Source organism: Phyllobates terribilis, unplaced genomic scaffold, assembly GCF_046119375.1.
Source record: "Phyllobates terribilis strain yellow unplaced genomic scaffold, ASM4611937v1 Scaffold_245__1_contigs__length_2953440, whole genome shotgun sequence".
Classification (NCBI taxonomy): domain Eukaryota; kingdom Metazoa; phylum Chordata; class Amphibia; order Anura; family Dendrobatidae; genus Phyllobates; species Phyllobates terribilis.
This window is the reverse complement of record NW_027363005.1, coordinates 1,058,284-1,073,759: the sequence shown is the minus strand read 5'-3', so window position 1 is coordinate 1,073,759 and position 15,476 is coordinate 1,058,284. Positions and strand designations below refer to the sequence as shown.

General features: G+C 46.4%; 1 pseudogene; it reads right to left on the bottom strand.

The window, feature by feature from the left end:
• Window positions 1–960: 960 nt before the first annotated feature.
• Window positions 961–14,593, bottom strand: LOC141217703 (Golgi resident protein GCP60-like; annotated as a pseudogene).
• Window positions 14,594–15,476: the final 883 nt, after the last annotated feature.

The following is a 15,476-nucleotide window of genomic DNA, read 5'->3' as shown; positions in this document are numbered from 1 at the left end:
ATAAAATGGTTTGTGGCTCTTGGAAGAAGGCGAGAAACAAACAAATCTCTGTGTTTTCTGGTGGTAGCTGGTGACGGGAACATGTTCTTTTTTCGCTTTGCAGAGTTGAAGAGCTGGATCTGATCCACAACCTGGAGCTGAGAGAGCTGTGGCTGGAGGGAAACCCTCTGCACGGGGCGGTGGAAAGCTTCTCCGCCTGCTACAGGTGCCCGCACCTCTCTGCTATCACATTATTATACAAATGCAAATCACCGATTCAATGCTTTTATTTTTCTTTTTTTGTGTTGCACAGATTGGTAACTTATTTTCCCACCATTGAAAAACTAGTAAGTATACACCTAGGAAGACTGTAAAGCATCAACTGTATCTTAAAAAAAGGGGTATTCCCATCTCCAAGATCCTATCCCACTATGTAGTAGGTGTAATAATAATATTAGCAAATACCTCCAATTAAAATTGTAGTATTGTTCTTCTGATTAGCTATGTCGCTTACCCCATGTGCACTGCATTGTAGTAGTTTAGGTATCCATGATTATGACCACTAACAACTGTCGCTATGAGTGGTCGTGACCATAGATACCCAAGCTACTACAATGCCCTGCACAAAGGGTAAGTGACATAGTGAATCAGAAGAACTATACTGTTTTCTAATTGGAGGTATTTTCGAATATTACTATTATTAGATCTACTACATATTGCGGTAGGATCTTGGAAATAGGCTGTATCTTTGCCTTTAAAAGGATAGTTCAATCTGTTGCATGGTGCGCTACCCCATGTACCCCAGCTTTATACCTTTCCCCCTGTGAGCCTTCCATCATACCAGTCACCTTTCCTGTCCTGTATTATATCCGCTGTCTCCATTCTTGCAGGACGGACAGTTTTTTAAAGAGAATCTATTTTTTGAGCCAGAAGAAGCCCAACCTCTCCCACAGGCAAAGGTAAGTTGTATTCTTCTTTCACTTAAAGGGGTTGTCCAGAGCCGTTCACTTCCACATCGGATACTAGCGGTGCTGATGACGTTGCGATCCGCAGATCTACCGAGATGCTAGCATGATGGGCAGGTATCGTGCACCCGTCCAGTTCATTAGAATAGGACATGTGCCCAATATCTGAACACACGGGTCATAACGTCAGCAGCACCGCTCACTTCCAGGGCGTTGGTAAGCAATGCTGAAGTTCTTTTAATAAGCCCTTTAAAAGGTGTTCTCCCAATGGGATATTCTATGGATATACCTTAAAGGGGTTTTCCAGTTTTGGAAACTCCCTTTTCTTTTGGTTGCAGTTTGTTAAAAAAAAAAAAAAAAAAAGCGCTTTACTCGCCAGCCCCAGGTCCAGCACTGAGTCTCCGCCGCTGCTCCAGATGTCTGTTATTGCCTGCAGCTCTGACGTCACGTCAATAGTGCTTGGCCCTGAGCGTATTGTGCCGCTACTGGCTGTGATGGCAGCACTACTGATAATGACACACTAAAAGGCGCAGCGGAGACTCAGTACCGGACCCAGTGAGGATGAGTACAGCACAGTTTCTTCAACAAAAAAAAATTGCAGAGGGGGAACAGGAGTTTTCCAAAGCTAGAAATCTCTTTAAATATCTGAGATGGACCAACCCTTTTATTGTCCCTTATATTATAGGTTAGATCTAAAGTAGTAAGGTGGTGGGGTGCCATCTTTAGTTGCCTCAATATGTAGGTTTGTGTATATAAATAAAGATATTTTTCTCTACGGCACAGGGCAAAAGTTTTAGTTGGAATAAATGCTGTAGAGTAAAGAATGCTTTCAGAAAGAGAAGTGCTAACGCCTTCACCCTCCAAACCTGTTTTCACCTTCATGACCCGGCCAATTTTTACACTTCTGCCCAGTGTCCCTCTGAGGTAATAACTCTGGAACGCTTCCACGGATCCCCCTGATTCTGAGACTGTTTTTTCCTGACATATTGTACTTCATGATAGTGATAAAAGTTGTTCAATATGACTTGCATTTATTTGTGAAAAAAACGGAAATTTGGTGAAAATTTAGCAATTTTCCAAGTTTTAATTCTTATGACCTTAAATCAGAGAGATGTCACACAAAATAGTTAATAACATTTCCCACATGTCTACTTTACATCTGCATCATTTTGGAAACATAATTTTATTTTTGTTAGGAAGTTATAAGGATTAAAAGTTGACCAGCAATTTCTCATTTTTCCAACAAAATTTACAAAACCATTTTTTTTAGGGAACACATCACATTTGAAGTGACTTTGGGGGGCCTATATGACAGAAAATGCCCAAAAGTGACATAGTTCTAAAAACTGCACCCCTCAAGGTGCTTAAAACCACATTCAAGAAGTTTATTAACCCTTCAGGTGCTTCACAGGAATTAATGGAACGTGGATGGAAAAAATGAACATTTTACTTTTTTTTTTCACAAAAATTTTACTTTATCCCCAATTTGTTTTATTTTCACAAGGGTTACAGGAGAAAATGGACCCTAAATTGTGTTGCGCAATTTCTCCTCAGTACACCGCTACCCCATTTGTGGAAGAAAACCACTGTTTGGGCGCACGGCAGGGCTCGGAAGGGAAGGAGCACAGTTTGACTTTTCAAACACAAAAATGGCTGGAATCGAGAGCTGCCGCCATGTCGCTTTTGGAGATCCCCGATGTGCGTAAACAGTGGAAACCTTCCACAAGTGACGCCGTTTTGGAAACTAGATCCCCCAAGGAATGTTAGCTGTGCGGGGTGCACCTTGTGCTCCCAGGTGCTTCACAGAAGCTTATAATGTAGAGCCGTGAAAATAAAAAGTTACATTTTTCCCACAAAAATGTTCATTTAGCCCCAAATTTTGCATTTTCACAATGGTAACAGGAGAAAATGCACTGTAAAATGTATTGTGCAATTTCTCCTGAGTACGCCAATACCCCATATGTGGATGAAAACTACTGTTTGGGCGCACGGCAAGGCTCGGTAGAAAAGGAGTGCCATTTGACTTTTTAAATGCAAAATTAGCTGGATCATTAGCCGACGCCATGTTGGGTTTGGAGAGCCCCTGATGTGCCTAAACAGTGGAAACCCCCTCAGAAGTGACACCATTTTAGAAATTATACCCCTTTGGGAATTTATCTGCAAGTGTAGTGAGTTTTCCAGATACAAGCAGCAGTGGATGTTGCTGAGTGAAAATTGCAAATCTGCATTGTAGTGACCAGTACGTTGTAGTCCTCAGTACGCTGTAGCCCCCAATACATTGTAGTGACCAGTACATTGTGTCCAGCCCATGCTTCTGGAGACACACACCTGTAATTTAGGCCGGCTGTCATCACTACAGAAAGGCCAAACATGTGGACGCTAAATGTGGTTTAGGCTCAGATGACTGCCTTCTGGACATCTGTCAAGTCAGCAGTCTTCCCTATGATTCTGGAGCCTACTGAAACAGACTAAGGTGCCTTTTTAAATGCTTCAGAAGCCTTTGCAGGTGTTTTTTGTTAATTATTCTAATTTACTGAGATAATGATTTTTGTGTTTTCATTGGATGTAACCCATAATCATCAACATTAACAGGAATAAACGCTTGAAATAGATCACTCTGTAATGACTCTATATAATATGAGTTTCACTTTTTGTATTGAAGAATTGAAATAAATTAACTTTTTGATGATATTCTAATTGTGTGAGAAGCACCTGTAAATGCGAGTATTATAACACTATTGCAATACTGCACCCCTGTATATTCCCCCTGGAGTTCACCAAATTCTGTACTATACATAGTAGACGAAACATAATAAATTCAGATACACGGCTGCTAGATATTAATTGAATTCTTTATTGGCTTCATACAAGATATCAAATGTAGAATTTCCCACCAGTCGTGTGGGGCAATAGTCATGTGGCCCTGATGATGATGGGCTCACGGAGAGTCGTCCGTCAGAACTCAGGAGAGGAAAAAACCCCGGTGGAGGAAACCTCTAGGGAACCATGTCTGAGGGCCTGCCCTTCCCTTGGGCGGTGCTGGATGATGGCAGCTTGTGTTGTAGATCGGGGTTGATGCAGCAGAAAATTCACTTATTCAGTGATTACATCTGACTGCAGAAAGTAATGAGAACAGAGACCGAGCCCGGAATCTGCCTCGTCCTGAAGTGCGGCTCCTCTGCTCCTGACATGGCGGCCGCCACATCATTGACTTCTTATAGCCGTCACCTCCAGCTGTACCCCGTCTTCTTAGTGGGACCCCAGCTCGCTTATAGTGATCTGTAGAAAGAGGGAACAGAACTGATCATGGAGCAGCCGAATATTTAATATCCGAGACGTTCACACGATTTACTCCCGGTCACTGCTGCTCAGTACACTCCTCTTACCTGGATTATATTTGGTCCATGGTGATGACAGAAACACCGACACTTGTTATAGCTGCGGGGGCCATTCTTGTTCTGGTTCACACCTCTGTGTACAAAATAACAGAAAACCCCTTATAATCCTGCTATAATTAATCTCTTAATACATCTTTATAGGGGCTGGAGCTAAGCTTTAATGATAAACGGCTCCAATAATGGCAGCGCCCCCCCCCCCCATCATATTTATACATTCACTATATTGAGGGTATTATGGAAAGTCCATGGTTACTTACTGGTGCAGGCTGGTCTGTGGTCCAGGGTCGTGTCCGGTTGAAGGTCAGGGCGATCTTGTGGACCGTCATTGACTCTACATGCCGTTTATAGGCATGGAGTCACTTCCTGACCTTTTTGGGAAATGCGCTGATCCTGCCGGTCTGCAGGCAGGATATCAGATGAGTCCTCATCAACCGATGCCGGAACTCTGCTCTGGGTTCACCGCCATCTGCTATAAGCTCGTAGGCAAACGCTATGGCGAATAAGCCACAGTCATAGCTGTTCCTCTGCTGATCCACATCGATAAATGTCAGATGTTTCAGGGGCTCTTCGACCACTTCACTGTACAGGTTGATAATCTGCTCACAGATGGACGGAGTCAGATTTCCGGAGTTGATGCTGTCGGCCACAAAGATTTGGCCATTTTTGTAGCAGGTGGTCAGCCAGTGCACCCTCTCCTCATCATAGTGGATTTGTACAGCATTCTTCAGTACACTGTACCCTGGCACTAGAAGAGCGCAGGGGGGCTGCAGGCCATCAAAACCCTCAAACTGACTCTGCAGCAGGTCCTGGGCCATCATGACGATCTCATCATCCAGGAAGCCTTCCTCCCCTTTGCTCAGCAGGATGGTTAACTGCTCTGGAGACAGGATGTCCTCCTGTTTCCCGATATCGGGCATCTCCACTTGTGGGGTCTCCATCTCCGGGGTTACCTCTCTCAGTAGATCAGAAAGGTTTTCTGTAGCAGCTCTCTTGGCCGGTGGCAGCATCTTGGGCTGACTGTCCTCGGAGGTTGGTGCTTTTCTTTTTAGATTGTCCCGGGGTCTTGTTTGTAGCAGCCCCTCGTGTGCACCTTGTGCACATTCTGGATCGGCAAGATCCTCTCCACTTTCTGCAATGCTGGCAGTGGATTCAGTATCACCTACTATGTAGGTTGGGCTCTTCTCACCGCTGTCTTGGCTGATGACTTGGTCTTTACGTCTGGTTATAGCAACTGACCTGAAGCGCCTGACTGCTGTAATGGTGGCAGATTTCGTGGCCAGGAAGGAATCCTGCAGCAGTGTTCTCCAATTGCGATGGGATTTCCTGAATCGGGTCAGAAGGCTAAAGCCAATTGACTTGCAGGAAGAGAGAGCCTTGACCAGCAGCCGCTGGCCATAACGGGGACGTCCATGAATCCTCATGATGGCGTCGCTTTCTTTCTCCTTCTTTCTCCTTTTATTCCTTTAGCTTTGTGTATCCAATAAAGAGTCACACAAAAGACAGCCCCGGCTCTGCGCTCAGGCATTCTATACACTTTACTCCCATTGTGATGTCATAGAGCCGATGATGACACCAGAGTTCCATGTAGATCGTGACATCACCGCCATGTAGATGATGACCTCACAGCTCCAGGCCCAGCTGCTAAGGGCTCCCCAGTAAGATTGATGGTGACTCTACAGCTACATGCAGTTATTTTCTAACCCTTGTTCACACATTTTCAGCCGCATTCTCCATATATTGGAATGAGGAGGTGCGTCTGTGTGTAGCCAAATCTCCACCGACGTATATAGAGATTGCAATAGGGGGGTATTGGTGGTTTATGGCACTTGCTGTAAAGAGTAAGTGCACAATATGACCCATGTTACATGTAGTTTTACCAGAAAGGTTTGCAATTGAACTTGTTAAAGGCGTCATGTTTTTACAGTATGTTCACACGTTGCGTTTTTGCTGCTGTTTTTTTCTGCAGCCAAAACTTGATGTCTTGATAGTAAAAAAGCTGCAGACAAAAAACAGTTTTTTATTGCGTCTTTTTGCTGCGTTCTTCAGGATCCCAAAGTTCAGCTTTGCTTCCACCATACAAGCATGAGCAATGCAAGGTGTTAGGCCACCAACAACAGACGGATGTGACACCAGAAAACATTTTGGGGAAAAGGGGCAATTTGATACAATTATTTAGTGGAACAAGATTTTTATGTCTGAAAAAATACACAATTGGAAGTGTAAAAACAGCTAGGGGAATTGGTCAGTCATAGTTTACCCAAGACTTGGCGGTGCATTGAGATATCAGGTATTGTTTCCTTTTACACATATCACTAATTTAATTAAAATGTACTAATCCTATCTGCCATCTCGGGTGATGAAACCAAGACATTTAGGTTTAAATGCGGGAAAATCACAGAAATAAATGGGTTTCACGTCCAGCCATACCTGTGTTTTTTTTGTTTTTTGTTTTTTTTTTCACTAAAAGCGCTGCAAGAACTGTTGGCAACGTTTTCTGCTGCATTTCTGCTGCTTTTTTGCACTTACTTGTAACTTTCTATGAGTGAAAGAATTAACATGCATCAGTTTTCCAATTCAGTCAGGAAGAGTAAAACAAAAAATAAGCGTGAACCTGAGATTTCTGAAATCTCCTAGCTTTTGCCGACATTGTAAAAAGCAGCTTTTAATTTGCATAAAAACACAATGTGTGAACATAGCCTTAGGCTGCACTCACATGCTGCTTTCTCTAATCCCCTCCAGGACAGCACCAACTGGAGGTTGCCTCCCCATCCTAATTAGGGACAGGAACCAAGAGGTTAAATAGCCCTTCCCTTCCCTCTAACCTCAGTGTTTTTCTTGTCCCTAAGGGATGAAGAGGTTTCCTTCTGGTGCGGCTGTGGCCGGCAATCTACTTCCCCAAAAATCAGTACCTTTCAGCCGGGTAGCCGTGGATCGATCGCCCTGTGCCTTCCTTCCATGTCCGCTGCTCTTTCCTCCCGGCGGGACAGCACCTTCCTCCAGAGCTCATTCAATGCTGGATGGTGAGAAGATATTGGCTGGGGGCCTCCTGTAGCTCCCCAGCCAGTTGCGATGTCTCCCCCTCTCCCTGAGCGCAACACTCTCCTCCGGTGTATAGCTGGCCGCATGGAGAGCTCATAGGAAGTGACGCGCGCCGGTCCATTCAATGGTTGCGTTCCAGGGTGGAATGCACTGCCATTTTGGAAATTTGAAATTTCAATTAAAAAAGTGCAATAATCAGGATTGGTGGACCTGATATCAGGAGAGGGGGGGGCCTCATCCTATTGGATGAGGACAGCGCTGGATCTCAGTTCCTGTATAAAAGGACCCTGATGGAAGACACCATAAGGAAGGACTGAGGTTCTAAAGATGGATGTGTCTGCCCCTAAAGCTGCATCTGCAGAGCCCAGCACAAACTCTGGCCCAGTGAGTATGTCTGGTATGGGTAAGTCCGTCTCGGTGCAGGATCCATTCTTATGTTTTCCCCACCGCCAGGAGGAGCTGAACGATCACGAGTGCACCCTGCTGCTCCTTTCTGAATCTATGGATCGGCGATCTTTGTCCGTGCCGTGGACTTGGTATGTAGTGTCGGAGTGCATGTGTGACCAGTATGCTCCTCCTGGCGGTGGTCTTGCAGCCATTGAAGGGCAAAGGGCATGTGCGACTGGCCCCTCTGTTAACTCCTCCTGGCGGAGGCAGGGTGCATGTGTGGCTGACTGCTCTGTTAACTCCTCCTGACTTAGGCTGGGGGCATATGTGACCGGCCCCTCTGTTAACTCCTCCTGGCGGAGGCAGGGTGCATGTATGACCGGCCGCTCTGTTAACTCCTCCTGACTTAGGCAGGGGGCATATGTGACCGGCCCCTCTGTTAACTCCTCCTGGCAGAGGCAGGGTGCATGTATGACCGGCCGCTCTGTTAACTCCTCCTGGTGGTGGTCTTCTGGCTACAGGAATACTGAGGGCGCCAGTGGTGGTATCCGCTGCATACGTTATGATTGATCTCGTCTCTTCCAATCATCATCTAATTCACCAGATTTTTAATATACCGTATATACTCGAGTATAAGCCGAGTTTTTCAGCACATTTTTTGTTCTGATAAAGCCCCTCTCTGCTTATACTCTGGTATATACTCGAGTATATAGAAATTCTGGTGGTGTGTAGTGGTGGGGCAGGTTGTGACGGTGGAGGAGCGGGGCACACGCTGTAGCCGCTGCTGCAGCTACCACGTGTGCCCGCTTCTAAAGAGAAATTAATATTCCCTCTTCTCCACTCCCATGGAGAAGGATGAATATTCATTCTCTTTAGTAGCGGGCACAGAGAAGCGTTGAGCCGCAGTTCCTGCTGACAGTGCCCGCTACTAAAGAGAGTGCATATTCACTCTTCTCCACGCCCATAGTCCCGGCGTGGAGAGGAGTGAATGTGCCAGCAGCTCAGCGTCTGAGAGCGCATGGCAGTGACGTCATGCGCTGCTCAGATGCTGACATGAGCTGCTGCAGCAGAAAAGGAAGCAGAGCAGAGGTGAGGAAGGAAGGTGAGTATAAGGGTATGTGCACATGGGCGTTATTGGCAGCGCTTTGAACGCTGTGTACTTTATTGGGGATTGGGGATGAGGGGGCATACATACCAGAATTGGGGGATGAGGGGTGCCATACATACCAGAATTGGGGGATGAGGGGTGCCATACATACCAGAATTGGGGGATGAGGGGTGCCATACATACCAGGATTGGGGATGAGGGGTGCCATATATACCAGGATTGGGGGATGAGGGCTGCCATTCATACCAGGATTGGGGATGAGGGGGCATGCATATCAGAATTGGGGGATGAGGGGTGCCATACATACCAGAATTGGGGGATGAGGGGTGCCATACATACCAGAATTGGGAGATGAGGGGTGCCATACATACCAGAATTGGGGGATGAGGGGTGCCATACATACCAGAATTGGGGGATGAGGGGTGCCATACATACCAGAATTGGGGGATGAGGGGTGCCATACATACCAGAATTGGGGGATGAGGGGTGCCATACATACCAGAATTGGGGGATGAGGGGTGCCATACATACCAGAATTGGGGGATGAGGGGTGCCATACATACCAGAATTGGGGGATGAGGGGTGCCATACATACCAGAATTGGGGGATGAGGGGTGCCATACATACCAGAATTGGGGGATGAGGGGTGCCATACATACCAGAATTGGGGGATGAGGGGTGCCATACATACCAGAATTGGGGGATGAGGGGTGCCATACATACCAGAATTGGGGGATGAGGGGTGCCATAAATACCAGGATTGGGGATGAGGGGTGCCATGCGTACCAGGATTGGGGATGAGGGGGCCATGCGTACCAGGATTGGGGATAAGGGGGCCTCCTCAGGACCAAGGGGTGAGACGCTGCTTCTCGAGAGGCCCTGACCTCCTCAAGACGAGGGGGTGAGACGCTGCTTCTCGAGAGGCCCTGACCTCCTCAAGACGAGGGGGTGAGATGCTGCTTCTCGAGAGGCCCCAACCTCCTTAAGACGAGGGGGTAAGACACTGCTTCTCGAGCCCCAACCTCCTTAAGACGAGGGGGTAAGACACTGCTTCTCGAGCCCCAACCTCCTTAAAACGAGGGGGTAAGATGCTGCTTCTCGAGAGACCCCCGACCACTTCAGGAAGAGGGGGTGAGACGCAGTGAAGACCTGCTACAGTATTTATTGTACAAGAATGAAGTATGAAAATTGTACAAAGTACCTTCGTCCTCGTCCTCGCTGGACTCGCTGACGTGCACGCTCACAGCCGTGTTTGGGGAGTCTGTCCATTCAAAGTAAACCCCAAAACCAATGTCAAAGTTATCTGTGGCAAACTCCCAGAAAAGATAGGAGCCTTCCTCGTATGTGGGGACCCGGACTGTGACCATCTCTCCTCTTCCGACGGTGATGACTGAGTCCGCGTCCTGCCGGATCTTCTCTTTGAAGTCTTTAATTTGGGGTCTTGTCCACGTGGATGGGGCAGCAATGACCGGCGTGGACTCTGTAGAGAGAAGGAAGTGGAAAAATAATGAGCAAACATAAACCATTAGCCAATGTCCAGGTATCGTCTGATTGTCCACCCAACAGACCCCAACCCCACTGAGGTCAATAGGACGCACCTTTAGGCCCGTTCTCCAGCAGGTCTTCCAGCGGGGTCGGCCTCCAGTTCTTTCTCAGCATTGTCTATGTGTGGGTGGGTTTGTCCATTGACCGAGGGGGCTTCTCCGGAGCCAGTGATGCTTCCCATGTTCATCTTGGATGGAGAACTGACAGGGGAGCTGGTTCCAGCCGAAAGTGCCTCCTGCTGTTTCTGTAAGGCCGAGAGGGTAAGGAGAGGGTAACACCACGTCATTTATGAGCATTCTTCATTTCTTGTATGCTGCGAAGCAAAACTGCAGTGTAAAGCATGAGGGGAAGAACAAAGAAGCTTAACTTCTAATGAGGCAGCGTTTCAGACAACCACAGGCTCCAATAGACGCTGCACACAAATCCCACTGTCTTCCACTTATAAACGCTGCATCTAATCAACCAGCTACTCAGCGCACCGCCATCATCAAGAGCAAAACTCAGCCGCGCAATTTTTTTCTTACTAAAAACAATTAGTTAATTAGTTCAGGTTCCAGGGAGCGTAAAGTGCAGGGTTTATTTTCTACATCAAAACCCGCAATAGCAATCTACTCTGATTATCGTATTTTTACAGCTGTTTTTACCCCATTTATTGTTGAAGATCTGAAGGTTTTATTAATTCTGTACAAGAAGCGAGGGCATTTTTTCATGCATTTTTTCGACTCCACAGGAAAAAATAAACAAACCAAAAAAACACAAATTTCAGCAACGTCTTTAGATGCACAGCGGCCAGGAGTTTTCCGGGAAGCACAAGAAGTTTGCTCTAACTTTTAAACCAGTGTTTCCAAAACTCCAGTCCTCACGGCCCCCACAGGTCATGTTTCAGGATCTCCTTCGTATTACACAGGTGAGAGAATTCCTGATGCCTTGATAGTATTACACAGGTGATGGAAATACTAAGGAAATCCTGAAAACATGACCTATGGGGGCCGTGAGGACTGGAGTTTGGGAAACACCGTTTTAAACACAGGGGATTTTCTGCAAAAAAAACCAAACCCTGCAGCATTTATGCTACGTGGGAACATGGTCCGACAGGTAAATGCAGCTCAGAGCAGCGAGGCTCGGGGGTCTGTGCGCTGCGTCTACCTGTTGCTGAGCGAGCTGCACTTGGTACAGCTGCTGCATGTACTGCTGGTAGTGCTGTTCCTGCAGCTGCCGGATCAGGAGCTGCTGTTGCTCGAAGTTCCCCGGGTACTGCTGCGCTGCGTACTGCTGAAACTGCACCGCTGTCTGCGAGTTCAGGGCGGCCATGATCTGCTGCCTGCAAAAAAAAAATAGAATTAAGATTTGAAACACAAATGCACGGTCCTGCCCTAATGACTGCTGCACCCACCATTGCCTGTGGCCGGCAGAGCTTTAGTAATTTTCCATTAAAATGAATGTGACAGGGCTCCGTGGACCCCATTGTTGGTGACCCCAGCGCATGTACCCTCCAACCAGTCACCAGCATTGCATACAACAGACTGCTCCTTGCACTATGGCTCATACTACGAGGGTCCTGAATGAGTGACCCACCCAAAAATATCCTTTAAGAAAGATGAGTGACTTCCGATGGGAGTACTTACTTCTGCTGTTCCATTCTACACCGTTCATCCTCCGCTCGCATCCTCTCTTCCTCCTCTCTCCGCAGCCTCTGCTCCTCTTCTTTCCTCCGCTTCTCCTCCTCTCGCAGCAGCCGCTGCCGCTCCTCCTCTTCCGGCCGTCTCCGCTCCTCCTCTTCTCTCCTGTAAAGTCAGCAGATGACGCTTTACACTGAACTATGTCGGACATGATTTTTGCAGCAGCGTCAACCGTTCTCACTTCCTGGGACTTAAAGCAGAAGTCCGGTCCATGATCCCTCCGGTCTTACATACCGACTGCTCCGTAAATCCATAATCACCGACTCCAGCTACAGTGGTGGCCAAAAGTATTGGCACCCCTGCAATTCTGTCAGATAATACTCCGTTTCTTCCTGAAAATGATTGCAATCACAAATTCTTTGGTATTATTATCTTCATTTAATTTGTCTTCAATGAAAAAACACAAAAAGAATTGTCCTAAAGCCAAATTGGATACAATTCCACACCCAACCTAAAAAAGGGGGTGGACAAAAGTATTGGCACTGTTTGAAAAATCATGTGATGCTTCTCTAATACGTGTAATTAACAGCACCTGTAACTTACCTGTGGCACCTAACAGGTGTTGGCAATAACTAAATCACACTTGCAGCCAGTTAACATGGATTAAAGTTGACTCAACCTCTGTCCTGTGTCCTTGTGTGTACCACATTGAGCATGGAGAAAAGAAAGAAGACCAAAGAACTGTCTGAGGACTTGAGAAACCAAGTTGTGAGGAAGCATGAGCAATCTCAAGGCTACAAGTCCATCTCCAAAGACCTGAATGTTCCTGTGTCTTCCGTGCGCAGTGTCATCAAGAAGTTTAAAGCCCATGGCACTCTGACAGAATTGCAGGGGTGCCAATACTTTTGGCCACCACTGTATACTGCAATTTGTACTGGAGTAGAAGGTAACCTGAAAGATGCCTCATGTCCTATCAGTCTCATACTGCTGTTTTGTCCCCCATGCTTTACACTGCAGGTTGGATTCTATGTATTGAACTTAGTCAAAGTTTAAGAACTCCTGCGGCTTTAAGTTAGTGATATGATAGGGATTTGATACCACTTAAGGCAGTTGGAAATTTTACAAAATTGACCCATAAAAAACAAATATTTCTCGCCTGATGACTCCTTCACTTCTCCCGTGCTCACACTCTGGCGGCCATCACTTTTTTTCCTGCAGCGATGATGTTGTATATAATCCATGTGACTGCTGCAGTCGATCACTGGTTTCTACGGTCTCATGCTGTACTTGCCAGTGATTGGCTGCAGGAAACAGAAAGCTCCTTTAAACTAACAGACAACCCCTTTAAGTGTGGAAAAACGTGACCCAGATGTCGATCATCATCTATCTTGTGAGATAGCGACTGCTGTTAACCTCTGCTATAGACTGGAGCGGAAAGATTTGCAGGACCCTGGTCCGGCATCCATAGAAAACCGCTGCAAACCATCTCCTATCTATCAGCATCACCAGCGCCTCTTCTGGTAGAGTTGGGTGGGTTCACTGCACAATCTGCAGAGCGGTCCCTTTAAGAACGTCTCCAGTAACTATTAGTGCTGGAGTTGTTTTCAGGTACCTGTCTGCAGGTTGTGCGTCACCTTGCTGCTCAGCCCCATTCACTTTAATAGAACTGAGCTGCAATACCAGGCACAGCCTGTGGACACGTGTGGCGCTGTTTCGGGAGGAAACCAGCAGTTACCGTGCAGCACCGATGCCGGATGTACGGATTGTAGGGATTAGTACCTTTTTCTCTCCTGCTCTTCTTTCTCTATTTTATGGGATGTGACGTATGTGGAGAAGAGGTGGCAGCATCTGTTCAGGAGGGTGACAAACTCTGTCATGGCTTCCTGCTTGCTTAGGTTGCCCAGGGCCGTCCATTCTTTCCTGTGAGAAAGACGACAGTGTGTGAACGACGCTCAGAGGGAGCAAAGGCTTCTATGAAGAGGTTAAAAACGCATCGTCGCTCAGTTTTATGCAAGAAACAGTCTGCAGTTTTCTATTAAACTTTGCATTTCAATTCCTATTTTTTTTTTTGGACACATCAGATCGATGCATGCCCATGATGGAAAATCTGTTGCCGTTTTGCGTACACAGCTCCCATAAATGCTCATGGTAATGAGGTTCACCCTGCAGTCCCTGACTGCTACTTTAGTGGTGAAAAATATACAATGGCAGGATCAGACTACATATGTAGTGTAGTCTGTAACCATGGAGACACACAGATCTGCATCAGTGCTGTGTATACAAAACGATAAGAAAGCGTTAGGCTATTTACAAAGTGGCTACTTTTTTTATAGGAATGTGATACACAAACAAAGCACACGACGTTCGTTACCTCCTATCATTGCCCAGGACATCGAAGAAGCCGACTTCGGGGCACGTGTCGGGGTTGTACGGTCCCAGGAGGACTTGTTTGTGCAGAGCCACCAGCCTCAGCTTCTCCTCGTAGGTTGGATGGAAAGCCTTCCCGTCCTTCTCTGTAAAAAAATACAGAAGGAAAATGGTTAGGAGACCCATCACATGTACCAAACTGCGTGTGCCGCCATATAATGCTCCACAAAAACTGTAATAAGACAGTGATAGGACCACTAAAGCCACCTGACCCCAGTGTGCAGTAATCAGACCCTGCAATACTGAGTAATATCTGTGCACAACACATAATACAATCCACTTTCCAGTAATTGGACCCAGAACGATAAAATTAAATTCTTACAGGGTGATTCCTTAAATACCTTGTAAAAGTCCCTGAGCTCCTCCGATTCTGCAGCTCTTTTCCGTTTTTTGCTGCGTCGCTCCATTGCAGAGATATTCACATTTGCGTTTTTTGGAGCGCTGCATGTGAAATCTCTGCTTGTAGTGCAACGGGCTGTTTCTTCTCTGCTTCCACAGATCAGGAGAAGATCTAGTAGTCGAGCATGTGATCATTGGCAGCGTCTTGGAGGGAGGGGTGAAAGTGCGCACTCCAAAATAAGACTAAAAAAATGCAAAGTTGTACTGCAAAGCAGAGATTTCACATACTCACATTTGTTGCTTTCGGAGTGCAGTATCTCTGCAATGGAGCGACGCAGTGCAAAACGGCAGAAAAGCAGCAGGGTTCAGGAGGGCTCAGGGGTTTTTACCAGATATGTAACTAAATTTTTTGAGGCCGAGTGACAAAACCAAAAATATTTTTATATGCATCTCCAAAAGTACAGCCTAGTTTCCCTGCAGCCACATTAAATGTTGTGATACTGTACTGTGTGCCAAATGATAAAGGCAGCTCAGCTAAACCTGACTGTATGAATACAGTAGCCACCAAAAGTTTAGCATTTTTTTTTAAATTGTGATTGCTTCTGTTTGGTTGTTGTGAGGCCATTTTTCTGGTGATTTTAGTTAACTGGAAGCAAATGATTGTCAGCTA